Source organism: Cataglyphis hispanica, chromosome 1, assembly GCF_021464435.1.
Source record: "Cataglyphis hispanica isolate Lineage 1 chromosome 1, ULB_Chis1_1.0, whole genome shotgun sequence".
Classification (NCBI taxonomy): Eukaryota; Metazoa; Arthropoda; class Insecta; order Hymenoptera; family Formicidae; genus Cataglyphis; species Cataglyphis hispanica.
The window spans coordinates 17,160,522-17,188,249 of record NC_065954.1 but is presented as its reverse complement, the minus strand read 5'-3'; the positions used below and the strand labels follow the sequence as shown (position 1 = coordinate 17,188,249).

At 34.9% G+C, this 27,728-nt stretch overlaps 1 protein-coding gene across 1 annotated transcript in view; it reads left to right on the top strand.

The window, feature by feature from the left end:
* Positions 1–27,728, top strand: part of LOC126858986 (outer mitochondrial transmembrane helix translocase-like) — a 96,242-nt gene that overhangs the window by 32,878 nt on the left and 35,636 nt on the right. The window contains exon 2 of the mRNA XM_050609814.1: positions 12,168–12,237. The gene's annotated coding sequence lies outside the window, so the exon portion shown is untranslated. The remainder of the gene's footprint in view (positions 1–12,167; positions 12,238–27,728) is intronic.

Sequence of the window (27,728 nt, the reverse complement as noted above, 5' to 3'; positions counted from 1 at the left end):
TATCAACATCGCGCAAAATTTCTCACGTTCCAGTTAAACGTCAGTCGTTCGCTTGGAGGTATACGGTATCAGAAAAGAATGAAAATAATCTTTCGTAATAATCAGAAGTCACGCATATATATATATATATACGGATTTTAACAAAGAAAAATTTATTAACTTGTAATTTTCATTTACTCTTTATTTTTAAAAATTTTATTCGACCGTAAGATATATATTTTATTTATAAAATATAAAAAAAATTTTATTTTGAGAAGCGAAAAAATTTTAATTATATGAGAATTAAGAAGATAAACATTTTTTTTTTCTTTTTTTTTCAGAAATACACTCGGTGTACTTTGTATAACCAAACTATTCGCCCGAAGTAGCGCGACCGCTGGAAGGTTAATTGCGACGAGCATCGCGCTCTCAAAGCAAGCTGTTTTGCAGCGCTCGTGAAGCCTTTCTCGATAGAGAGATCAACGTTGCTCCCTTTGATTTATGAAAGTGATTTCGTGCACTTTAGCCAACTCGCTCGAATTTGTCGACCAGCATAGCTGCTCTTTCTCTTTCTCTCTCCAGTTAATTTATTCTCAAACGAAACTGGCGAACGAGTTCTCAATCTCCCGTTTCCTTCAACTTGGATACTGATTAAAAAAAATGTACTGTTGCGAAGTTTCGACGAGACTTGTTACACAAACGTTAACACGAACGCACGACGACAGCATCGGACTTTTTATCGTCGCGCAAGACTCGAAACCATCTGCAAGTATTTTAAGTTTCGCCGAACCTTTTCTCTTCTTTTAGCGATTTCGTGCAATCAATTTATCGGATGACTATATTCAATCGAAGTCTCTTAACAAAGAACTATTTAACGTCTAGCTAGCTTCGAATTCAATTCGCAAAAAGATTCGTAAAGATTAGATCGAACTTCGATTAGTTAGCGAAACGAAAGAAGATTACTTTAATGCGAGTTACTTATACATTTTGCTTTAAAAAGAAAATATATTATAAAAGAAAATTTAAAAAAAAAGAAATTTTTAGATATTTCTTGAGAATTATATATATCTTTCTATATTTTTATCGATTCCTATTTTTTTTTATTATTTTTTAATGTACTTATATTTTTTAATATACTTATATTAATCTTAAGAAAATTAAGTAACTGATAATTAAAAAATTTAAAAACATATTCTTTGAGGAGAAAATCGAGTTTTCGCATGAGTTCCGATTGGCCCGTCATTCTATCTATCTATCGTGTACTTCGTGCATTGATCAGTTTAATTGGAGCTTCCATTAGCGTTATGGATTAAAGTCGGAATAGGAGGGATGGGGGGGGAGGGAAGAGAGGGAGATGGCTCGATGTCATCTTAACCACCCCCATCACAAACTTCGACGACCACGTAGCGAAAGTTGTCGCGCTTGATCGATGCGAACCCGCGATGCTAGCAGCGCATGTAGCTCTCACTGATATTTCCCACGGTACGTAGAGTCTAACGTTCCCCTTGTCCGCAGTTATCGTCGGTCTTCTCGTAGCCGTGCACGCAGCGGCTCCTTCAATTCTCGCGTAAAATATGTTGATAAAGGTACATGTCTCTAGCGCACGACAGACATTCGCGCGTCCGATCATCCGCGTCCCCAGACATTCGACATTTTTCTCGATACACCCATGTCGAAATTGCTAACGCATCGCTATCCACATGATTCGTCCATTTGCAGTTTTCTGCGGAGAACTATGATGCCGCGGCGATGATGGACGTGGCAATATCAAGATTATTGTCAGCAATAATTCGGAAACGATTTCTTCGATAGCTAAAAGAAAACTGTCAGTCATTTATGAATAAAATTTAGTGTCACTAAAATATAATAGTTTGTTAAAATTCGGCTGTGAAATTCGTTAAACAATCATCATATTTATATTTAAAAAATATAATGTCGTGTACGTGTGTGTGTGTGTGTGTGAAGAAGATATTATCGAGTAGAATATGTGAATAATTTAAATGGCTTATCATACTTGACATTGAAAAAGTCACGCAAGACTAAACACATATAATTATATAAAGTACAAAATAATTTGCAGAGAACTTTTTTGGCTCTCCTCAAATGACAGATTAATTTTTTGGCTTGTTTCATTGATTTTTGTGAAATTATGAGCAACATTTAAATTAAGTGATTAGGACAACTAAAAATGAGTTTTCAAAAATCTCGTGCAATGCGAAAAATCGTCAGTTTTCACAGGATTGGTGGAAAGTGATTGAAAGTGCATCGGAACTGATAAAAAAGTTACTGTGAAAAGAAGGACGGGAGAAAAGGTGGGAGGATTGGAAACCGAATAAGGAGAGTTCAGGTCGATCGAAAGCAACAAAGTCTTTCGCGCTTTTCTTTTATTCCGTCTGCAGTTTCTTTTCTTTTCTCTTGACGTCTGTTTATATTTACGTTTATATACTTATACACATACACGTGGTTGTAGATAAGACATTTGCGCGTTGTGACTGTTTGTACACTATACGTTATTTATGATCGCGAACGTCTGCGTCCCAACCGAGCTATTATTTTCTCTTGTAGACTTGCTTAGATTAGTTCCTTTAAGGGGTACTCTTACCCTCCTTACATTGAAAGATCACCCGTCGAAACCGGGAAACCAGATGGCTTTCTTACAATATGTCAAAACCGATGTCGACACGCAAAAGCTTGTTTATCTCGACGTTTTCGCTCCTGCAGCATCTATGCTCGAGATTTTACTGGAGAAGGAAAAATATGTCCTGTAAAACACACGTTTCACGACAACAAAAGTGCTTTCACGAACTTATCTCAGCATCGATTTATGCGGAGATACGTTCCGATATTTCAAATACAAACACACGGATGATAATGAACATTCCGTTGCATAATAACGTATCTATCGGATCACCGATGGCATTAACTTCCGTAAACTATGTCAGACTTGAAACCATCATTAATCTTGGCGTAATTACGTTATTTTGCGGATTACATTAAGGAACTTTCTTAAGACTTCTTGATTTATAGCGCATTGAAATTTATATATACTTGCATTAATAAGAGAATATTTATTAGCTAATTAAATCTATATAATATATATATATATATATATATATATATATATATATATATATATATAATACTGATACTTTTTATTTTTTTATTGTCCATAATTTATCTATAATGTAGAATATAAATTTGTTTCCATCTCGTTGATTTTTTCTTAACTAAAAATAATTTTGTGTATTATAGTAAATTATTATTAATGATTCATACGCACATTACATCTATTTAAATTATTCACCAATATATATCATTGAGACTATATATTTCTATCCGGTCATTCTTTATTTCGGATGATTTGTTTCGTTTTCGACGGGGAGATATGTATATCCCTTCTTCATCGTAGCGAAGTTTCGTGCCTCTCGTAACCAACGAGCCTCATAAACACGGAACCACACTACGAATCATGCTTTCGTAGCCATTAACGGCGGATACTATGCCGCCGGTGTGAGTGTAAGGGACATTAGAAAGGGGGAGAGAGAGAGAAAGGAGAGGGGGATCCATTCTCTCTTCGGCACGCATACAAGCCCGGACGCGTCTCCATCGCCCACTCCTATTCATGTGGGTCTTCCGACGCGATCCGGGTCCTTGCACGGCCGAACAGTGCAAATTGCTATCATCTCGATCGTCCGGCAGTACGTACAGGAAGGAGGGTGCCTCGGATATACGCTCTCCCTTGATTATTTGAAACGGCATACCGTGCAGCGTTCGACGGGATCGTTGAACGGTCTGTAACGCATCTCGGTACGATATATCGGAGATTTCTGTGATTTTCTCTTAGCTACCGGGCGTCTACAAAAACTTCAACTTCTATATTTTTGCTACTTAAAAATTGATTTATTAAATATATTTTTATAATTTTATAATTAGAAATTGAGCATTTATGAAAAAAAAAAAAAATAATAATTTTTTATCTCTATGTGTTTGTTCTGTCGAAAAGATTAAACTACATATATATACATGATTAGGAATTAAATTACATGAATTTTCAAAACTGTCATTTATTATTTTCATTGTTTCTAATTTACTACATTTTGTTTATAATTTTAGTACAATTATAAAGACAATTTAGCATGGCTTAATGATTGAATAATAGAAACCCCAAATTTTCTAAACGCGTTATTGCAAGCGTTGTACATTCATCGTGCTCGATTGAATTTCGCCCCGCAACAATCCGATCCGTTGTCAATGACAAATAGCCGGCCTTCCTATTGTTCTATCGCCAAAGCTGTCACTATCCGTCTATCCATTGTCGCTCTTGTTTCTAATTGAAATGAACCTACTAACTCGTTGCGCCATTGTCGCCTGTTTCAACTATCGTTTATCTTGCGTTTATGTCGCGTTCTTCGAGAATGAAGCTAATAAATAGAACAAATGTCAGGAAAATTTGTCTAAAAAAAAAATCGATGCTTTCCCGCATATTCTCATATTTGGCGGTAAACATAACGTACATTTTATAAAAATATAATATATTTATAATATATAAAATAATTTTCTATTATATATAGATATAAAATATTGTGCCAATATAATATTAGCATATAATTCTGACTATTTAAAATGTTGATATTTTTTTTTTTAATATTTTATTCGTGATTTATGATACTATATATTTTTTAATGTCATGAAGATTGTTGGTCTGAAATGGCATAGTCGAATTTATAACTAAATTTATTAGCCTCGATAATACAACGTATTTATCACGATATCGGCAAATGACGCAACGAATGGTTGTCATATTTACCAAATTATCATCGTAAATCACCTGTTGCCGCGGTCGATCAATTACAATGCGAGCGACAAGTTGCGCGACGACAGCAAATGGCGTTAGACCATAAAATTTGTCGCGACGTCAGCGATTTTTGGAGACGTTCTCCAATAATTCGTGTTAATTTTACAGTAATTGATGTAATATCCGACATCGAGATGAGCACCGATTATTATATTTACTATCAGCGTCGAATCTGCTCTTTTCCGGAAACCTTTGGAAACAATACTATTTATATAATTTAGTTTTTTACTTGAACTTAATTTTATTATTTTGTTAAAAATTTTTTTAGATTTATTATTCCTTTTTTATTTCTAAATTTTTTTTTATCTTCAATTCTTTTATCTTTACGTATTTTTTCATATTTTTTATTTAATTAATAACTATTTATTTATATATATGTATAAAAGATGTCTTCTCTTTTATGTCTTGCACATAAGCTATTTTTATATTTAGTTTCTCTTAATCACTTTTTGTTGTATGCATTTTGCATATTTGATTTCTGTTTGCGCCGATCACGTTTGTGTTTCCACGTTCAATTGGTCAACCGACAGCATTTCGATGTCGTGTATAGATAGCAAGGGACGAGAAACGCCAATGGAGATCCCATTTATGCCACGATCGAGGTGTTACGGGACAATTGTTTCGGACGCGACTAGCACGTTTCTAATTCGGATAACGCAGACGATGCATTCGACATCCCTAAATTCTAACGCCACCAGAATATAACGCGTGTCGATTTTGCTCCTGCAATTTTCCTACCCGAAAGCCAAACACATTCTCGAATTTTTAACAAATCTTAAAAAAGTTTCAAAATCTTAAAGAAATCTTGAAGAAGTTCTATTTTGTTCGTATTTAAAATTTTTACGTAATAAAAATGATAAAAATATATAATAAAATATTTAATTTTTAAAACATTTTTTGTAATATATCTCTTTTTAAAACCTTTCATGTTTTTCAATTTAAATTTGTAATATAATACTTATTGATTTGTAATAAATTATTTATCGATTCCTACTTTTACATAATTTATTGTTCAACATTGTGTGTGTCAAACCCGTGTGTGGTTTCTAAGATATGTTATATAAAAGATCTCACAGATGTGGAAAGTAACTTGCTAGATCTAGGACGGTTTTCACCGATTCCGACAGTTGGCTGTCACGGCACGACACGCTAAACTTTCCGCAAAGTAATTTTCCGCGCTCTCTCTCTCTCTCGAGGGTAGAAATAGGGTATTGTTTCTGGAGGCTTGGCTAGACAGAGGGTCGAGACTCAACGAGCACTTAAAAACGGCCGGCCCTAACGAACCTATTTGCATTCAATAATGAAACGAACGACCGACCGAGTGAGCGTGCATATTCGCACCAAAGAGCTTCATTTCTATCCACCCCCCCTGATTAATAATACAACTTTAATGTCGACGGCTCGTCATTGTCTTATGGCGGATGATTCACGACCGGTTTTCTTTTATATCACGAAACCAAACGCAATTTACTTATGGAAACACATTTTTGAAAGGTATTATAAAAGTAAATTAGTTAGATAAAAATCCGAAAGAAATAAAATTTCTCAGTAATCAAAGATAAAGATTAATATAAAAATATCATTTGGTGATAATAAAAAGAAACAGGAATATTAAATTTTTAATTTAAAAAGGATAATGAAAAAAAACGAGAATATTAAATTCTCATTATATTTTTGATATTTGATAGTAAATTAATAATGTAGATACTCGATGAATTTTAGATCACAAATTTATTATTTTTAATATAAAAATTATGTTTTATAAAAATAAATTTTTAAAAAGTCAAAATCATTCTTTAATATTCCATTTATATTGTTACCTGTTTATTATTTTTTGTTCGATAATATTATCGGCAAATTAAGCAACGAGTATACAAGTTTTCATTTTCAATCTTTACAGATCCATGATAAAAATTTGATTTAATAGATAAATATACTGATGCAAAATAAATGTATGTATATATATGTACATATCTTAAGCCATATGCAGATGCAGGGAGAATATGAGAGATTACAGCGACGATTACATCGGCGGCGAGAAATCCGATAACACCGCTGTAATGTAAACGTCGCTCGGACCGAAACTCGCATATCGGATTCGTTGTCGCGATTCATTCGAAAGTAGGGCGACTCGATATAACGCTTTCAACATCACCGTGGTCCACTCTTTTTGTGATATTTTTTTCCGAATAATATAACTAGCATTTCGCAGATATTTTCAATTTTCCGCGACCGCCAAGCTCTCGCTGACGAAATAACATTCATATCGCAAGGAAAACACCACTCACGACTTATGATGGCAAAATACGATTGAAGCACCATGTACAGAAAAATAAAATATCCATCTCTGGCAGATACGTGACATATATACCCGATGTGTACACACATCGTGTAACATACGTGGTGATTTATAAAATATAATAAAATAATAATTTGTTAGAACAAATTTAGAGGTTTTTTTATTCTTCAAATTTTCAACAGCAACATTTTTTATAAAAAAAAATCTATCATTTCCTTAAATCTATCATTTCCTTAATTAAGATTATTAATAAAATGTTTTATTAATTAATGTTTTTTAAATTTTGCTCTCTTTTTAATTAAAAAAAAATGAATTATTTGTTTTGCAAAAATTAATATTTTCTGAAACAATTGTTAAAATATTGTATACATGCATATAACGAAATATCGGATACTCTAATATTGCAATTTTCTGGCAGACGGATTACATTCGCAGTGCAACGACGCTAATTCTCAACAGACAGTCATCGCGGTTAATTTTTCGGAGGAAAGCGGGATGGAAAAACTCGCCTTGTGGAGCGTATAAACTCGGAATAGCGAGTGCCCAGCGGAATACTACTCTTTCCTGTGTAGGCACGACAACGTTAAGCTGCGCCATTGGCTGTGTTCCAGATTTTCCGAAAATCCCCGCGGGCTTGGTCGCTGTCTGTACACGGAGTCAACGGCGGTAACGCGATGGTCCATACTCGATTTTGTAGAGGATAAAAATAGATTTTTTTTTCCCGCGCGATAATTGAAGCGTTCTCCCTCGTTGCTGTTTTTCTCTTCTCTCTTTCTTTCTCTCCCTCTCTCTATCTTTGTTTTACCATTTTTCTTCCCTTCACATGCGGATTTTTCGCGAGCGCTTAGTCCATCAGAGCGCGTTAATAGTTAAGCGGAAACCATAATAGCAGGCCGCGCAATTTCGAACTTTGTTTCAATTTCCCACATAAGCGCGCCGCGTACGAAAGCAATTTAACTCCCTTTCTCCCTCCCTTCTCCATAATAGCCCAGACCAGTTTGTAATGCCTACGTCGGATTAATTGAGTACTTCCATTCGTTCGCGGCCCGTCTAGCCGCGATTGAAATAGCTCCAAAGTCCGGATTTGAACTTCAACCGTGAGATTTTCTAGCTCTGTGTTGTGTTAATCTTATGCGAATAACACAAGTACGGTTCAGAAAATCCATATTTTTTTGACATTACGAAAAGTTCTTTATAGAAGATTTATAGAAGATCGAAATATGAAAAATAATTATTTTTTTACGTATGTGGTATAATATTATTAAAAAATCTTAATCTAAAATATATTTACAAATATATAAGATTGTAATAATATACTATAATAAATACTATATTATATATGAATCTTTCTTCCCCCTTATAATAGCGACATATTTATCAATATCATAGAGAATCTTGAGGATCTGCAGATAGAGGTTCTCTATTGTTTGGTTATTACGTTTCGCTTGTCTCCGGGCTTGAGTTAGCGATCGACTACATTCGCATAATTGAATTGCAACCGTTTGGTTGGCCAGTTGCGTATTATTGGGTCAGGGAGAGGGAGAGATATCTATGCCGAATCCTTCCCCTTTCCCATGCAAATGAAGTGGAGACGCGGATGAAGCTCCTGTTCCTCTATTCTCGTCTCGCCTCGTCGTCTACGCTCGCTTTCTCATCACCTTATTATTATTATTCGCATCGACTGTAACATCTCGCTGATCCACGACCTATTCTCGAGACGTCGACCGCGTTGTCTCTTAGGATTAATCCCGATCTATCCGACTTATGTATTTATCCGCCTATCTTCTAATAAACTCAAAATTAAATTTAAATACGACACAATTATCGAGCCAAATTATAGCAAAATTATAGCAAAATTTTTAATTTAATTTGATACAATTTTTATCGTATTTAAATTTAATTTTGTATTTATATATCGCTTAAAATAATTTCTATTCTGAATTATATTATTAGAGAGAGTACAAGTTTTTGTTCGAAAAGTAATTTTTTATTCTTCATACATCTCGATTAGAGAATTGTCGAGTAAGAAATATTACACTACTGTGTCTATTTAACTGTGACATTTTATCATTCATTGCTCTTGTATCAGGTTTATCAGGTTAAAACAACAATGTTTTTGCGGAATTCTATCGTATACTGTCAAGAGTTAAATATATATACATCAAGTTTATACATCGCTGTATATATTGTCGTGTTGCTGTAAATTCGTCGAAGCAAGAGTTACAGCTTCCCATCGGAATACAACGAATAGAGACACGAGTACATAACGTTTCTGATGAGGGTCGGGACGCGCCGTACGTCGGCGAAGTTGAATCTAACGAAGCCGAGTAGAGAGAAGGGGGACTGTTGACTGCAAAAGCGAATCCGCGTAATAATGCAACGCGGTGCAATTTTGCACACACTGTTCCGCGGAGATCCGTCGAGAATACAAGCGGAAACCGCAATAGAGGAGAGTTCACGTGAAAGATGATGTACGGCAAATATAACACGCACAACTTTCACATATTGTCGCACAGAGTTGTGTATATTCGTGATGTGTACATTATATTTGTTCATCACTCTCAACTATATAAATAATTGTCTCGTATATTCTAGTCTTTCTTTTTTTTTTCTCTCATTTTTATATACATATTTAATAAAAGAAAAGAAAAAGAGAGAGAGACAAAGAATATATACGAGAGATGTTGTAAAACTTTGAATTTTTGTATTCTAAAAATTTCAAAAAATGCCGCCAAAGTTTACATTTTTTCGGACTTTCTTTCATTTCCGATGATGAAACGATCGCATAGATCACATTTATCTTTTTAACGATCGCCGAGAGCGCGAATGTGTATACTTCTCTTATTAAGGCGTCGAGTTGTCTCGACGCCTTAATAAGAAATACCAAGATCACAGCTAACTGATAAGTTCCATAAAATGACCGCAAGCACTCTTGTTGCGATTTTCACAGGATAATCGGGTGAAATTGTTTGCAATGTGACTCACAACGCAGCGACACGAGCGTGAAAATTTATACGCACAAGCGTGTGAAAATTATAGCGATATCTCTCCTCAAAGTGCTCCTTCTATAGGAAAATTGCCATCTCGCAGATATTCGAGAAGCCATTTGCATAAAGTTATCAAAATATCGCCGTGACAGAGAAATGTAAATCTCAGTTACCAAAATTTGCAGAGCCAATATTTTCTCCATAAATATTTGAGTCGCGTGTCGTTTCTTTTTATGCAATTTATATTTCTATCCAATAAATTTCTTGATTATTGCTGGTGCAACAAAATAATTTTCTTTTACTGTTAAGCTTTTTATACAGAAATAAAAATTTACCTTTTTAATTTACCTATACGTTTACGATAAATTCTGGTGCAAAAGAAATCCTTATTTTTTGCTTCGATATTCTGTCGATCGATACGACAGATTCTTAATTTAATCTGATTGTTACGCACGCGTGCGGAAGAGAAAGAGAGAGAGAGAGAGAGAACTGATCGAACGGTAATTGGTATTACTATGGAAGAATTTCAATCCCAAGTCTCGTAATAGCGTTCACGAGTTAATCGATTTACGGGGCGAGTCGTAAGAAGGATTAAACTGAGCTTCGAGTTTAAACAGACCATTGCGCAAATCGCCAATCATCGTCAGTATCGTCTTGGCCGTCGAAATCATTCATTGTTTCTGACCGCCGCGAGGACTCTCTTTATTCGCCATTCGAACGTTCCCCGCATCCGCGCGATTTATTGATCCACGCACAATTCTACCTCGGAATGATGGCTAACTCCAGCCTTCATCCGTCTGTCCAGTCCAATCTTTCGTCGGGAACGACGCGTGCTACGTAACCGTGATGGCTTTTAACTCTTCAGCGATACTAGCAGCAGTAGATTCTTAAAAGTCTGCGAATGTGTGATTTTATCACACTTTTTGGACAACGAAACTCGGATTATTTTATACAAGATTTCATATTTATCTTGTTAAACAAGACAACAAACGTATTATTGTGCAAAATGAAAAGCTTGAATATATTAAGAACTATATCGATGTATAATGTACATATATAAAACTGATATAAAATTATATATAAGATTTTATATAAGATATAAATTATACATAAAACTTAATTATAATTATAGATATATAGAATTATATATGTGTATGAAAAACCAGGAAATATAATAATCTATTGTAAATTATTACATTTAAAAGTTTTTTTATATCTAGGATATTATTATATTAATTATTACTATTCTCCAAATTTACGTGCAATATAAACACGTATACGTAATAAAAATATGTAAAAAAACACATGTCACATAATTCATGTGATAATCAATAGATTTTATCGAGTCATAATTGGTTTTATACACGGACCCATCGAAACAAGACATCAAAACTAGTATTAATAATAATAAAATATTGCGCATTTATCTGGAATGTGATTTTTATTCCGTTTCTAATCAACTACTTTGGCGAAAAAAGAGAGAGGGCACGGGAAAGGGAAAGTACGGCCCGATAATAACTACGGGGTATTCGCTCAAACAAGTAGCTTGTAAAAAGATTCGCTGAGTTTAATGACGTCGTAGTAACTCACAATTTATTCAAATCTATGCTAACCGACATCATGGCCCATGCCCGCTCTTCATTCAAATTGCCGGTAAATCATATCAACGACAATTTACATGCCGGGATCCTTAATTCGCCGTCTTTATTACCGAGCCGACGCGACGGCCTTTGTCGTTTCAACATCATCCCCCGGTTCACCAGCAATATTTCCGCTTCTAATCTAAATTTTTTGTTCATCTGGAAGAGGGTGGCTCTCTTTCCCGATGACGAGAATGTACCGAAAAAAGTTATCGTGACAAAAATACGAACATTTGAGATAAATGTAAAGAAAAATATTATGCATTATATTATTTTTATATTTATTTTTCTTGCTTTTGTATTTTTTTTTTTTTATTTATTTACTTTTTTATACATTTTTTATTATGTGTCTTATTTTTTAATTTATCTTTTTGTATTTTTTCTTTTATAATTATATTTTTTTTCAGGCGGATCACGTATTTTAGATTGGATTCTGTGGTTTCACCGTCCGTGATAGCCTACCTTTACATGTATCAGGTAAGTGCATCATCTGCTTCAATCTCTCCCTGCCAAAGCTTGCACTCCGGAAATGGATTCCGCAACTCGACACATTTTATCAGGCGGCCTGCGTTTCGCGATCGCGTTCATCGACGGGAGCCGTTGCCATTAGAAATTTAAATATTGATTCCGCTATCGTCGTTTGTAATGGAATCTTGGAGAACTCGGCCTCGCAGATCGAAGTGCCGGATGCGCGGGACGGACTAGATAGTCATTCGGAATCGTAGATCAAAGTTGCCCGTTAACTATGTTATCTCGGGCGAGTGCGAGCTAATGTCGACCGCGCTAGACAGCTCGCCCCCCATCCACCGCAATTCATCACCAACTTCGACGATATTACGTATAATATATATAGTACAGTGACCCGCCGCAACGCAGCCGCCGTTGTCTGCTGCTTCGAGACATTTTGCGAATGTTCGCCGTTTTTGCGAAAGTTTCGCGTTTATGACTCGCGGCTGCATGATATATCGCCCAAATGCCGGTACTGTTTGTCGTGGGAGTTTATCGCCAGGCTCTCGTCTCTTGCCACATTGCGCGAGATCTAGCCGCGTGACAGCGAGTGGACAAACGAGGCATGTCGCATTTTTATAAATCAATTGTTTATAGATCAGATTGTTTATAGATATTTATTATTTATTGCATGCACATTATTAGAAGCGTAAAAAAAATCGGATTTTGCAAATAAAATATTTAAAAGATTAAAAAAAAGAAAACAAGTGACATTAAAAAATATTCGTTTAATTTAATATTTTTATAAAAAATTATAAAAGTCATACAAATTTTTTAAATTAAATAAAAAATCATTCTTATACTGCTGTTACAATATTTTAATGATAATAGAAATAACATAAATTACAATAATAATAATTAATAAGGTACACATCTCTGCTCTTCTTCTTCTAACTTCTAAAACATCTTCATGATTTCTGTTTTATCAAGATCACCGCAACTTTATAATTGGATTTATTATCCATTTATTATCTATTTAAAATCGCACGAATCACATATTCTCAAAGATAGATTCCTCTCTTGAAAATCTCGCGTAGCATCAAACGAGTTAGACGATAGTATTTGATCGAGTTTACTTGTAGAGGATGCAATATTAAATGAATCGAGTCGCGTCCTCTGCGAGCAGCAATTCTACTTCGAAGGCGATAACTTCGAAACACGATAAATGCTGCATACCGTCTTCATCTCTGCTCGGCCGTTCAATTATTTGACATGGTTATTACAAACTTACTCGGGTCTTACACCAATAGCCCTCTCTCAACTATTCGGAATTGCTCGTTTCCTCCGATTGCTCTCTTCCGATTGCTCTCTTCGTCTTCTATTTCTGTAGCAAGTTAGTGTTCGAATACAGATTGTCTATAGTTATTGCGCGTTTGTGGAAATAAAAAGAATAACAATTACTGATATTGTAATAAATATTAATCAAAAAATATACAAATAAAGAATATATCTTACATAGAATGTCATAAAAGTTTGCTGCATTTTTCATCTATAAGTTATTATTAATTTAAAGTCGATTTTTCTTTATTAGTAATTTCATTAAATTAAATTCTGTCAAATAATGATTTTTTAATTTTTACTAAAATAATTAAGCTTTATATTAAAATTATATCAGCAAAATTACAGATTAAACTTTTTTTTCTATTTATTTAATGTATTGAAGCATTTTCAATAATTAGTAAATCAAGAACTATGATCACATACAACTACATTCCTCTCAGTTTAATATTCGCGATTCAGAAAAGTACATGCTGCCTGACACACCCCGTATTGTTCTGTAGCAAGGAACAACACTGTGACCGTACACCCATTCGCGAATGAAGTGAATGAACAAAACCTCTCGATGTCAGCCTCGGCTGTTGTTATTGATATCCAATATTCAGGTTGAACAAGAGAGAAAGAGAGAGAGAGAGAGAGAGAGGGAAAGAGAAAGAAAGAGATTCAGCTTTCGCATTCCATCAGTCAGCCGTCATTGGCATCGGTTTTCGCTGCGGGCATCACGGAAAATGTCCATTCTTAGGGAAGAAAATTTGAATAATTTAAATATTCTGTACTATACATACTAAAGTTTCCAGTATTGTTTTAATTTGTTAAGAATACAAAAAATGTTCTTAATAAATACCTGAAAAGTCCTGAAAACTATATCGACGATTTTAAACGATTTTAAAATTGTTAAAATCCCTTCCATTACTTATATACATTATCTAAAATAATAGAACATATTAATATTATCAGTTAATTATCAACTATTAATTCTGTAGTACTAAAACCTTTTAATTTTAGTAATAGGAATACTCTTTGACAATGTTTAACTTTCTTTAAAAAATTTTTTGCCGTTGCAATTATATAATACATATTATGAGATATTGCTCACTACTTTAATTAATTATTAAACTAAAGTTTTGAAGAAATAAACTTTATTTGGATTTAAAATATAAATATAAAATATAAAATTTTGTATTATTCATTGATAGCTCTGTAAAAAAAAACTTGCTTAAATTGATGTCTAGTTAAACTCAATTTTGTTAAAAATCTGCAATCTAATAAAGAATTTTTAGATCATCAATCTCACTTGGAAAGATGAGTACTTTGAGTCACTTCCCCAATCGTGTGTAAGAGAAAACGTGGCATATCTGAAACATATATAATCATATGCTATATATGATCATAAAACTATTGTATACTATTGGCGAATTTATGGCAATTGGCATCCACAGCTGATTCATTCTGGACGCACGATCGGATCACGAGCGTCAATATTTACTCACGTTTCCGACGAATGACTGCGAGAAGGCGCGAAGCTCATACCTCGGCAAAATTCCATCGCGGACCCTGCATTTTCGTGGATGTTTTTTCTGAGAGCGTGGCCCGAAGGGGTGGCCCGAACGAGCGCAACTTATCGTCGGCGCGATACGTGACGACAATATTTGTCGATTTCGATTCTCATCGTCCGATTCGAAAAGCGGTCGAACGCGCTGTCCTGTCAAGTTGTTGGATTACGTGACGGGTGTTGAGGAAAAACGATCACAAGTTGCAATCTCTTTGTGAAGAATACACGAGAGTATCGTCCAATTTTATCATTCGATTTTATCATATGATAAATATTATATTTAATAAATATATTTTTTTCAAATATTACGTTGCTTGTACATTTATTAAGAGGAAATTAATAAAAAACTTTTTTTTATAAATTATTAATATTTTATAATAATAACGAGATCTTTTCTTTAGGTATTTATTTTTTATTTCTCACATATATTTGATATATAAAATATGATGAGAATTTAAAGTTACAGTGATCTTTAAAATTATATAAGTACTCACATTTTCGAGATTTTTTATTTTATGTATACATAATTTTTTATTTAAAAAAAATTCATATATCGGGTGAGAGATGGAGAGAAAAAACTGCTCAGGAGGAAGAGCTCGATAATCAAATATTGAAATCTGCCTCGATATCTGAAAGCAAGGTGGAAGATCTCGGTGTCGCGTTAAGTCGCATCAGCCATTTCTCCAGATGCTAGGGTAATCCTTTGCAGCTTTAGTAATCCTCCGAAACTGAGTATACCTCGGCAGATCCCGAAGGATCACAGGGTCGCGCCCTGTTTACATTCCTGTGTATATTCCACAGGATCGAAAAGTTTCTTCTCTATCTCGTGCGACTCGTGAGATAGAGTTACCGATTAAAGCCGCATTCACGAAAACGTACGCGGAGCTTGGTTGTTAATCGCGGTAAAGACGCGGTGTCGTCTTTCAGCGATTAAAATATCGGAAAATAAAAAGAGGACTGTCTTCTGACGGTTAACATAATATTTCTCGATATTTTTTAAATGAATTTTATTATACTCATAAAATTTTTAAAATGATGACTCGGCAAAATTTAATTTTTTTCTATAAAAGTAATTTAAAATAAATCAGAACTTTTTTTATGATATTTCGCAATATGAAAAATATAATAATTAAAAAATTGATAAAAAAATAATAAAAACGATAGGAAGAATTATAAAGGTAGAATAAAAAATATGCTTTTGTAAATTCTCTCCTTTTTTCCGAGAGGGAAAAGTGCGACAGAACAGCAATCATGCTGCACGGTGACAACTTTATCGATGAATCCAATGAAAATAACGTGGAAAATATTACGGCAAAATCTCGCAATGAAAAAGTATCAGTGTGTAATCAAATACAGTGCATAGTAAACAGATCTTTTTATTTCGCGTTATTCATCATTGAATTGTTTATTAGAACCGTAAAAATAGTCCCGCAGGAAAATATATATAATAATAAAATAAATTTACATACACAAATCTGTTACAGTTGTAACGTAAAAATGTAATTAATTGACGGATAAAGAAAAATTAATTTTAAATAAATAAATAAAATAAATTTTAGAAAATATAGATATAAAAAACATAAAAATCTATCTATTTTTATTTAAAATGCAAAGTAAAATAATTGTAATATTTAAACTAAATAGATTTACATTTAAGTGATGTTTACAATTGATAAAATATAATTATAATATAATTATAGTAAAATATAATATAATTTCTTATCGCAATACTATTATACAATTAAAAATTAAATATTGATGAAAATCTTTACACTTATAGCATTAAAAATATTGAACTGATGCCACGTCTTTAAATTTATTTGACGTATATTGTGAATTTCAGGTGAAATAGATTACATTACCCAATGCCATAGGCAATCTTGTGGATAAATCGCATAATGCCATTGACAATCTTGTGGATCCAGTCGCGTTTTTATGACAGTCCCACGTGTCTCTCATGAATACGATTGTAAACGCGGTTCGCGGTTTCCTTATCGTTATCAGCTGTCCGGCACTCCTCCCAGGAGCATCGCAAGCAGAAAGTTCACCAGCTCTCCGAGCACAGGGACGGACCCGAGAGATCTCCAGGGAGAACGATTTTCAGAATTAATCTTCTCTTTCCTAGATTCTAATCTACATGTCAAATGAAAATATTATTCTACCTTTACGACCCTTGAGATTAAGGAAAAAGAAAGCTTTTATAATGATAACGCTATTAATTTCGTCTTAACAAATGAAAAACATGCAACCATGTTTAAAAGATAAGGACCCAATCTTTTTTTTTCTCTTTTTTTGTTTAATTGTGACATTAAGTATCCTCATTATTTATAATATTTTTAATCTATATATAAATGTATAATTCATATTATTTAACATTTAAATCACACTTTTTTCTTTTGCTTTCCTGTGCTTGTACATTTAAATAAAATATTTATGAGCTAGCTATTAAGTGTCGATGGAGTTAAAATATTTTTAAAAATAACGAAATCCTCAAAGGGATGGCCTTTTCAAGATTCGTCCCTGCCTGAAGTTCAATTTCGTGCGAGAGCCTTTTGCCAATCGAATTTCGATGTCAGACTCATCCTCATTTCCTCGAAATGGCGAGAAAAGGTATCGATGCAGGGAGCGTGCAAGATGCGCGTTTTACGATTCTACGCGCAATTCGCGATTTCTTTCTGCTTTCTTCGCATCTCTCTCGCAAAGACACGATCGCGTCGATGAATTGCCTGCGCCATGCATTTCCGCGATATACACTCGGGGATCACTGAGCCAGTGAAATATGGACCAAACAGAGCAGTCATATGCAATGCGAAAAGTAGAAACAGACAGAACGCAATAGGATGTATGATACGGAATGTGCCAAAATCACGTATTCCAATTTACAATATTTTATACATTAGATATTACAATTTTTTGTGAAAAAGAATTTAAACTCAACAGAATTTTGCTCACATTAATTTTTGATCAAAAATGGATTCTAATAAGTTCAATAAATAATCTATTATTTAATAATTATTAATTAAAAAAAAAGATACAATAGTTGACCTTTAATTGTAAATATTGTATATATAATATTTATGGAAATAACTATTATTTGCTCGTTGCGTATTTATTATTTTTATTCACTGATTTTGGAAATCAATTAAAGTTCCGTCTCCCTCGGCGGAAAGAATGGCGCCATCACAGAGGGGTGTCCATAAACATACTTTCGATGGATGGAAAGAATGAGACAGAGAAACGCCGAGACGGAAGAGTATTGTTCTTGCTTAGGGTCCTTGGCAGGCTGATATGTCAGCGGTGCTACATTAGCCTTTTCGTCGAGAAAAGGCCAATAAACCATCGCAGTCGGAAAAACGAAGTTCCGAGTAAGAAAACAGTCGACTTATTGGACAATTTCGTTCGCGAAGAAGGGTAGGGGGATATGGTCGGCAAAGTTTTGCGAGTATTTTGTTTATTCAGCAAAGTTCATGGGAAAAAATAATTTGCTTTATTTTATTAGACTTTTTCACCGCGATGCGCATTTGCAATCGAATTGATAATTACATAGCAACTATATGTGTTTATTCGAGATTAAAAAGAAATATTTAAAAATTCAGGAAGATTTAAAAATTTAATAAATAATAATTTTTTTATGTAACTGAAAAATAAGAAACTAAAAAGCTTGTAGAAAAAATTCGAAAAATATAAAATTGTTTAATAACTATTGATGGTAAAATGATAAGCTATTACATATCATTTTTATATTTTTTTTTTATTAACAAATTACTTTAATTAGTACTCGACTTTTTGAATCTCGCTGAATCTCGTAGGGTAATAATGCGGCGCGGGATCTCCGTATTTCGTGTACAATGTCGGTCGGCCGACGTTATTACTCGCATTTGTTACCATTGCGGGCGCGTCCGTAATGGCCTGGAGGATTAGCAATTTGTCAATTAGCGTCGCGTCTAATTTATTTATCGCCGCGTATTCGCGCAGCGACGATTCTTTCCGCCTTGACTTACGTTCGGCGCGCGATAGTCGCAAACGCGGCGAACATGCCGACCGCTTTTCTTAACGCTTCCTTTATTTAGATATAGCATAGTAATAACAGCATCATTGTATTACATGTTTCCGATGAATAATTGCGGTTGCGCATTGATAAAACAATAACGTGTTCTTCGTATGCACGAAATGTGTTTGAAATAAACTTGTTGCCCATATATCACGTTTAACGCGATTACATATTTAAATAAATTTATATTTTTAGAAAATCAATTTTCAAAAAAATAATTTACCAAACACAATCTATACTTTATATATAGTCGAAAAAAAACATTGCGTCTTATTTTATTTTTAAGAAAAACTTTGTGATAAACCTTAAATCTTTAAAAAACTCTTAGAGTAAAGAATGAGAGAAAAAGAGAATTCTCTTTCGTCATATTTATTTATTCTCTTTGAATAAGTTCTTTTTCACGTTTTCTCTTTCGAAAATAAAGTGGACTTAAAATAATAGCTTCACCAATACCTGGAAGATTGACATCCAAATGGAATGAAAAAGAGCGAAACGTTGTTTGATTATTTGAAAGCCTGATCGCTTTTTCGCTCACGGTCGAAAGCTCTGGGACGATGGAGCGATGTTTATGCTAAGACCGTTCGCGGCGGTATTAGCACGATGAGAACAGATCTCGTCGTGAGAACACGGCTCGACACTCAGCGGTCACTCTGGGGGATTGCCCGACTTGTCGTGCCCCATTGTGGAATATTACGTATTTGCCTCGGTTGCACACACTTTGATTCTCACGCCTCATAAATATAGCCATCCGCGTTTAACAGCCGATTAAAAATGGTTATCCATGAAAGCGAGCACCATAAACGTGTTTATCGCCCTTAATAGAGATGACTCGATGATGCTCTTAAGCCCGCATTTTGATAGGATAAAAAGAAAAATTTTCTCTCGCAGTCATGAATAATTAACTGAATTATTCAAAGAACGCGTGAGATTATTAATTAGATGATTGATAGTAATTTAAGAATAATTTAATCTCTCAAATTTCAATCTTTGAATAGAGATAAATATTCTGTCCCGTCAGTGCAATCATCTTCCAACTAATCACTCGCTCGAGAGAAAATGATGGTGTTTTTTGATAAAAAATTTAAATATCTTATTGAAGCGATTATTGAAACGCAATTTATGCGAAGCATGAGACTCGCGCAGACACTAAAGCAAGCGCGGAAATTCGTGGCGCGGCTTGAGACGCAACACGTATCAAACATGAATCAAAATCGATGCGCGACTCGCGTGTAACATGCATTTGATGCATGTTGCGCCGCGTTTCGAATCGCACGTTAGTCGTATCTCCTGACCTGCCTTATGCATAACCGGCTGCCGCCACCGGAATAACGTTATATCGTAAAGAGCCATTGTATAACAAACGTCGGAACAGCAGCTGTACACAGAATGTCGTATATAATATCCGACAGAGGATCATGAGAAATACGAAATCACAGAAATACGAAATAATTCAGAAACTAACTGAAACAACTGTAACTAAATAACATATGACTTAATTTATTAATATTATAGTTATTAATCAATTATTCTGTAGCATTGCAATTATTTTCAATTACTCATAAAATAAGTAGCTATATACATTATAATAGAGAAAGAATATATGTTGAAATGTAATTATTATTATTATTTTGCGAATTAATTATATTGTAGCCAGTTAATATTCCACAAAAATATTAAGCTATCAATAATGATTTTCCTTTTTATTCCGGAATACTGAGAGTTCTGTGAATTCTAAGATTTCCCGCGAATATTTTTTCGCGTATCGCGTGACATCGTGTAATGACAGACATTGGATAACGATATCGTGCATACTTAGGTAGCTCATTCGTTTGTCGTTTCCGCGTCCGAGCGTCTCTCGACATGGAGAATATCGGCAGTTCGAACGAGATTCCAGACGAGTTCACCTCGAAAGCCCAAGACCGCTATTTTTATTATTTTTCCTCTCCGCATATCCTCCACCGACATCCACCGAGAATCCGTTCATCAAACAGAACCAACGAAGCGGCAAATATCCCGCGGAAAGAATGACGGTATATGCATATATATGCATATATATATATATATATATATATATATATATATATATATATGGAGAGTATGATTTTTCAAAGGACGGCCAATGGAATTGATCGCGTCTCTTCTTATTTTTTTTTTCATTTTTTTCAATACATATACTGAAATTTAGTAATATTATATTGATACAATACACTTTCAAAGACTCAAATCGGAAATATCCCTTTTAAATCGACATTTTCTATTAGAATAAAATCCATTTATAAAAATTTATAAAAAATTATCCACTGGGATATATGTATATATGCGGTCTTGTTACTACTTTTAACTATTCGTGCCTCAATAATGCGTTTAGCATCGAGCCTTCATCTATATTTAGAAGTATTTACTGGCAGATATAGGCGAGGAAGCTCGAGCACGAGGCAAAACTTTCAAACTCTATCGTCGTGACGAGATGGCCTGTTCGTTTATCCAGACTTTATTATGTCGCCGATGCTTGTCACGGTCCAGCAAGCACGTGTCTTGGCCCGATATTGAAAAGTCTGGATCGCTTCTTTCCACTTCCCGTCTCCGCTACGCTTCCGCCGTTCGTTTCACCTTCCAGGATTTTCCTAAGGCGCTCCGCGTTTTATAGGACATACATATCGAAATCCTAAGGTCGCATAGCGTGTTGCGTTTTCGATTGTACGGAGGAAGAACGAAATGGATTATGCGAGCAAAGGGAAATCTCGTAGCCCGCGGCGAAGACTCTTTTGTGTGATGGGTCGAATTTGCAAGAAAATATAAAGATATATGCTCGGAATAGCATTCGTAAATCGCTTATGCATTTGATAAAAATAAATCAGTATCCCGGAGACATTTCTGAATTAAAATTCTTTTATCATTTTTTTATTAAATATATGTGCTATTAATAATGCGTATATAACAAAATTTATATATAAATATCACACATAGTATATATGATGACATAATAATATATATGAAAGCACAATAAAATCAATAACTAATTGCAAGTAGAAATAATACATAAGAGATATACGTATTTATGATATGATAATATAATTCCAATAAAAAAGAGCCTCTATTGCTATAAAACATTTTGTATGTGAGTAATTTTCAATCGCGGAATTATTACCGTCTTCTTAATCATGCATCCGCAAATTACCAGCTGAACAATCCAATTCTTTATCGTCGAATGTTCCATATCTCCCGCGAGCTTTTATTTTATGCGTGTACGCTTGCGAGAGAGGCTGGGGTACGCGATATTATCCTTTTGTAAGATCGTATTTCCAAATACCCATTGTTCTCGCGTATTTTATCGGCGGAACGCCCCGTGAAACGGGATCGCGCCGAAGCGAAGGAAATTTCGTTTCGCGCGAAAATCGACGGGATATCGAATTTAACGAATCGCTCGCGTCCCTGCATCTCGCGTCCCGATCGACGAGGACGGCCTCGGATAATAATGTAATTGGATAATTCATAGAGCGAATGAGCGCATGCGTACTCGCGCTTACGGAGCGCCTCATTGTCACGGACCACCGGCTTTGTAATGCAAAACCAATTTCCCCTTCATCATCATCCCCTTCACGTTTCCGCGCGCGCGCGTTCTCCCCCTTTCCCGTCGCTCTCATCTCGAATCAAGCCGTATGTCTCTCGCGTAATCGCTGTGAAAATTTTTCTCCTTTACGAGAAAGCGGACAAAAGAAACGCTTCGCGAAGCCAGCTCGAGTGGAATGATAGAGACGATGCAATCGCGGAATATTAATCGATTGCACTGTTCCCGATAAGAGATTTGCGGCTGCAAGCACTAACTCTGGTTCCGTTTCAACAATAGATTTTCACCGTAATATATAGGCTGCAGCATTATATTTTAGAGCACGGAAATAATAAAAGGCAAATTAGATGTGAATAAAATTGGATAGAGTGCTGAATTCAACTTTTCTACTTTTTTGAAATAAATTTCCCTTCTTCATTTTTTTTTATTTTTCAGAGAATTTTTTATTTTTTAAAAATATATAAATATAAATTGAGACTGATTATCATCTTTTCGAAATGCCATTTCATGAAAATATCTGAATGTAAAATCGCAAAGAATTTCTTTAATTATTTTGACATTGATATTTGCAATATTACTCGATATGTACGATGAGAAAGGAAAAACGTACATGGCATTGTTTTTTATCGCGAGCGTGTGTCTTCTCCGTATCACTTTTTATACGAGCGATCAGTGATTTTTTTTTATTACCACCACTTTAGTTGTATCGAAAGAGAGAGGGAAGCGAGAGAGAGAGAGAATGGAGAAAGAGAGATAAGTCGGCCTATAAACGGGTTCGATTTATTGCGTCATTAATTCTGTTTATCGACACGCGAATCGCGTTGCGATTGCGTTCTGCAGCGAGACTACGTAGGCGAAATTTAGTCGTGAAATTAGGTCGTGTAAAAAACGCGCCTCGCGTTGTTTACCCGCGCAATTTTACCGCCCACGCTCATACATTTCTTCTGCACGTCGATAATACACCTATGCAGTCCATTCGATATCTTGCCCATTCGCTAAATTGATATCACAGCCTCGTAATTAGCACAAATTCGTCGCAGTCATACTATTTGTCACAATCCGATGTAAAAACGCCTCTAATAATTCCTATGTAATTTTTTTTTTTTTTTTCAAAATAAAATTAAGAAATTTTAACGAATACTTTATTTAGGACCTCTTTCCCAAAATAGGTCACGACCGTCTCGCATTACCGTGTTACACGAACATTTGTGAAATTCGGATTTACGTCAGTCTGGAGATAAACCATCGGTGCGCCGAGGGGACGCGCAAGTAGAGCAGGCAGCTGTACGGTCAGACACGTGAGATGAGTCCAGTAGAGGGATTTCGCACGTGATAAGGCTGCGCGAACGGCCGTTTCTCCTCTCGCCGGGTCGTTTCGTTTCTCGGACGGCATGCGAAAAGAGGGAAAGGAAGGCGCTTCTCCCGCAGGTGTGTGATACTCTCTCTCTCTCTCTCTCTCTCTCTCTCGGTCTCGTCGTAATACCGTTATGTCCGCTACGTGGATCTTGCTCCCGACGCGATCAGGATATAAACTCCGACAGCTCGGCTCGATTCGCGATAAAGCGTCGTTCGGTCGCTCATCCTCATGTTCGTGTCCTCGTGAACGACCGAGAAATTCCGAAAGACAACGATCAAGAGGGTGTCTTTAAGCTATCGCATGAGCCCCTCGCAATCTCGTTGGGAGTTAGAGTAACGTGTGAGAAAGATGTTTCGAATATTAACTGGAACGTGCCTTTTAGATAGAATAAGCGAAAAGCAAAGGAAAAATTAGTATATGAAATTTTTTAAATCTGTAGCTGCACTTTTCTTAATAAAAAATTTGACAGAGTTGCACAGTTTGTTAAAACAATTCAGGTGCAGAAATTAAAGTTTTATAAGTGACTAGTTTATTTCAAACAGAATATCAATTATGTTTTTACTATTTGTTGTGTATTAAGAATATACTTATGTTAAGTTTTGAATGTACCTATCAAGTAAAAATTAACTTATAGATTTTTTAAATTCTGTGTGTTATCGTAATAATTCTAATTTAAATTAAATCTTTATTAAAGATCACTCTACTTAAAATAGATTATAAAATAAACTACTAGTGAATCATTTTTGCACTTTTTAAATTAAATTTATCATTTTATAATTTTTATAATTTTTAATATTAAATTTTTATATTAGCAAATGTTTTTTGAGAAAAAAATCTTGTTTAAATTTATTCGAGATTTATTTATTATTTTTATCGAAAAAGATTGATTTTAATTAAATATAAAAAGATATAAAAATCAATTCTATATCATCATCATCATCATCATCTTAATTTTGTTGCAAAGAGAATTACAGAAATCGATGTAAAGTTAGCATCTTATATTCAAAAACCGAAAGTTTTATCAAGAATTCCGTTTACACTTCAAGTAGTTCTTGATAGGTTTTATAGAAATAGTTTCGGCGCAAAACCTAAAAAAATTGTATGTATTTTGTAACCGGCGTTACAGAATAAGCGGCCAACTGCAATCGTTAAATAGCTATAATTTAGTATTTTCTCTCTCTCTCTCTCTCTCTTTCCCTCTCTCTGTGTATCTGATAAACATGCGGTGAGGAAGGACGAGAGATATGAAGATATTTTCTCTCTCTCTCTCTCTGTTTATCTGACAAACATGCGGTGAGAAAGGATGAGAGTGGGATTGGCGAGTTAACAGACGTTTAGTCGCGTCGCGGACGGACGGAAGACGGTGGCCCCGTTATTTACGAGGCGTAACATCAGGATGCGAGAAACGCAGCACCACAACGGAACGCCGTATCGTTAAAGCTGTAATACGGCGCTGGTCTAAAATAGAGCGACATCGCTATGGCATCCGTCGACGAAATTGGATATTTGCGCGAGCCTCGACGTCTAATAAAGCTCTCGATATTCGTACTCGACACCGTTATCGACGAGGTATTCGTAGCGAGTACCCACTTGTTTTCGCAGACAATGTCCGCCGGCTTGGTATTCTGGAATTCCTACAGTTCTGTATTGTAGCGTCGGTTTTACGGATATTACTTCAACGTTTTGCTGAGAAGTAAATGCGGCCATTCATTTACAGGATATCATTTAATGAGAATTATTTTTCCACATAATTTTCCACATAATTTTTATTTTAACAAAATAAATAATTTTAATTAGAGGAAAATTTATAAGAGAATATTAAATGTTAAATATCTCGTGTACAAAATTTTTTATAAATTGATATGAGTTTTATACATGAATTTTGTTTTCTAGGAAAGGAATTGAGTGAGCAAAAACAAAGACATCTATCAATGTGCATTTTATATCTTATTATTGTTTTTAAGTATTATATTTATAAGATAATGTTATTTTTACTCTTCGATTAATTTGAAGTAAAATTTATTTTATTAAGATTTTATTACTTTTATTAAATAACTGAGTTTAAAATTTTATTATATGATGAAGTTTGTTAAATTAGAACTCATATAAACTTCTCCAAATCTGTAAAATCAATCCTTATATAAAAATAGATGTATCGCAGCCATAAAATACTATAAAAACTAATGTTATCCAATTATGCGTTTTGTTTTATATTTGTACGAGGTTGTAGAATTTACGATCTTGCCTCGCAGTAAGACTCGCTATTCGCATTTAGGCGATCTAAACACGCGAAGGGGCGACGGCGAGAAATTCGCACGGTCTCGCTCGAAGAGGGTCGAAGAGTATCGGGCCGATGTTCGGAGAAGGAATAGTCAAGTAGGTAGAAAATACGTGATCCGGAATCTAGTATCGTGTATCGGAAAATCTAGCTATTACTCGACGCGTATTCCCGTCGTTCGGTGTCCCGTGCTCCCCCTTTACTCCACGCGGCTCGTCCCTCCTAACGTCAAGTTTTATTTTGCCTCCCGGGAGGATCTCGGACGGCCGGGGCCGGTCGCGAGACGGTATTTTTATTCAAATTTCGCTCGATCCTCTCCAAGTTCCTCGCGAGACCCGCCGCTCTTGAGAGAGGGGCGGGCATCGCATTATGCGAAGTCGAAGTCGCTCGCTCGTTTCGCCCTAATGCCGCAGCTTCGTAAATTCTATTTGCTCTTGTACCTTACCTTACCTTACACGCGAGTCGCTCGCTTGTAAATGACTTGCAACGATCGATATTCGCCTAACTGCGGCGAAATAATCGGCCATACTTTCGCCGAGCGCAAACCAGAAACTATTTGCGAGAGCTTATGTGTCTTTATTGAGAGGATGTAATGTCAGAGTTAACATTACGAGAAGGAGAATTGAATATATCAATGCATAATTTGAAATATATATTCTTTTAAAAGGTTTAGAGGATCATATATAAGAGAAAACGCATCTAAATTGTAACAATGTTAATTATACATAGGAAAAATAAGAAAATATTGAGGAAAATAAAGAAGAAATGCGTTCGCAAAAAGAAGTTGAAATATATTCAAAAATTATAAATGAAGAGTTTGAGATCTTTGAGATTTTTTGCTCGGAAAATTTCCCGAGAAGATAGAGAAACGAGCAAAGCGGTTTGTAATCGTTTGAATTTTGTCGGTACCGCACGACAGATAATGGAAGAGAAGGAAAAGTAAATTCGTTGGGATATTTCATGCGAGCATTAACGTCCGAAATAGCGCTACTTACGTGGCAGCGACGTATAAAGTTTTATTAACAAGTTCCGTCGAAGGATTTCTCTTTTCTCTTCCTCTCTTTCTCCTTCGTCGCCGCGTATCTTCTTCGCCAAGTACCGCAAACTAGCTCGTGTATTGGATGCGAGTTCCAACGTGAGATGAATTGCATTAGTAACGTTCCCCTAAAATAATACTTATCGTTTGAGCATCGTACAATATTTGTAAAAAAAATATTTGTAGGATGTTAAGACAATTAGAGAAACAAATGTTTTGAATTGAAATAAAATATATAATTGACATTTGTGTATATATTTCTATATTTAATTGTGTCACACATTTCTATATTATAATAAATTTATAAAGATACGAGGGCTGTCCACGAAGTAACCGAACTT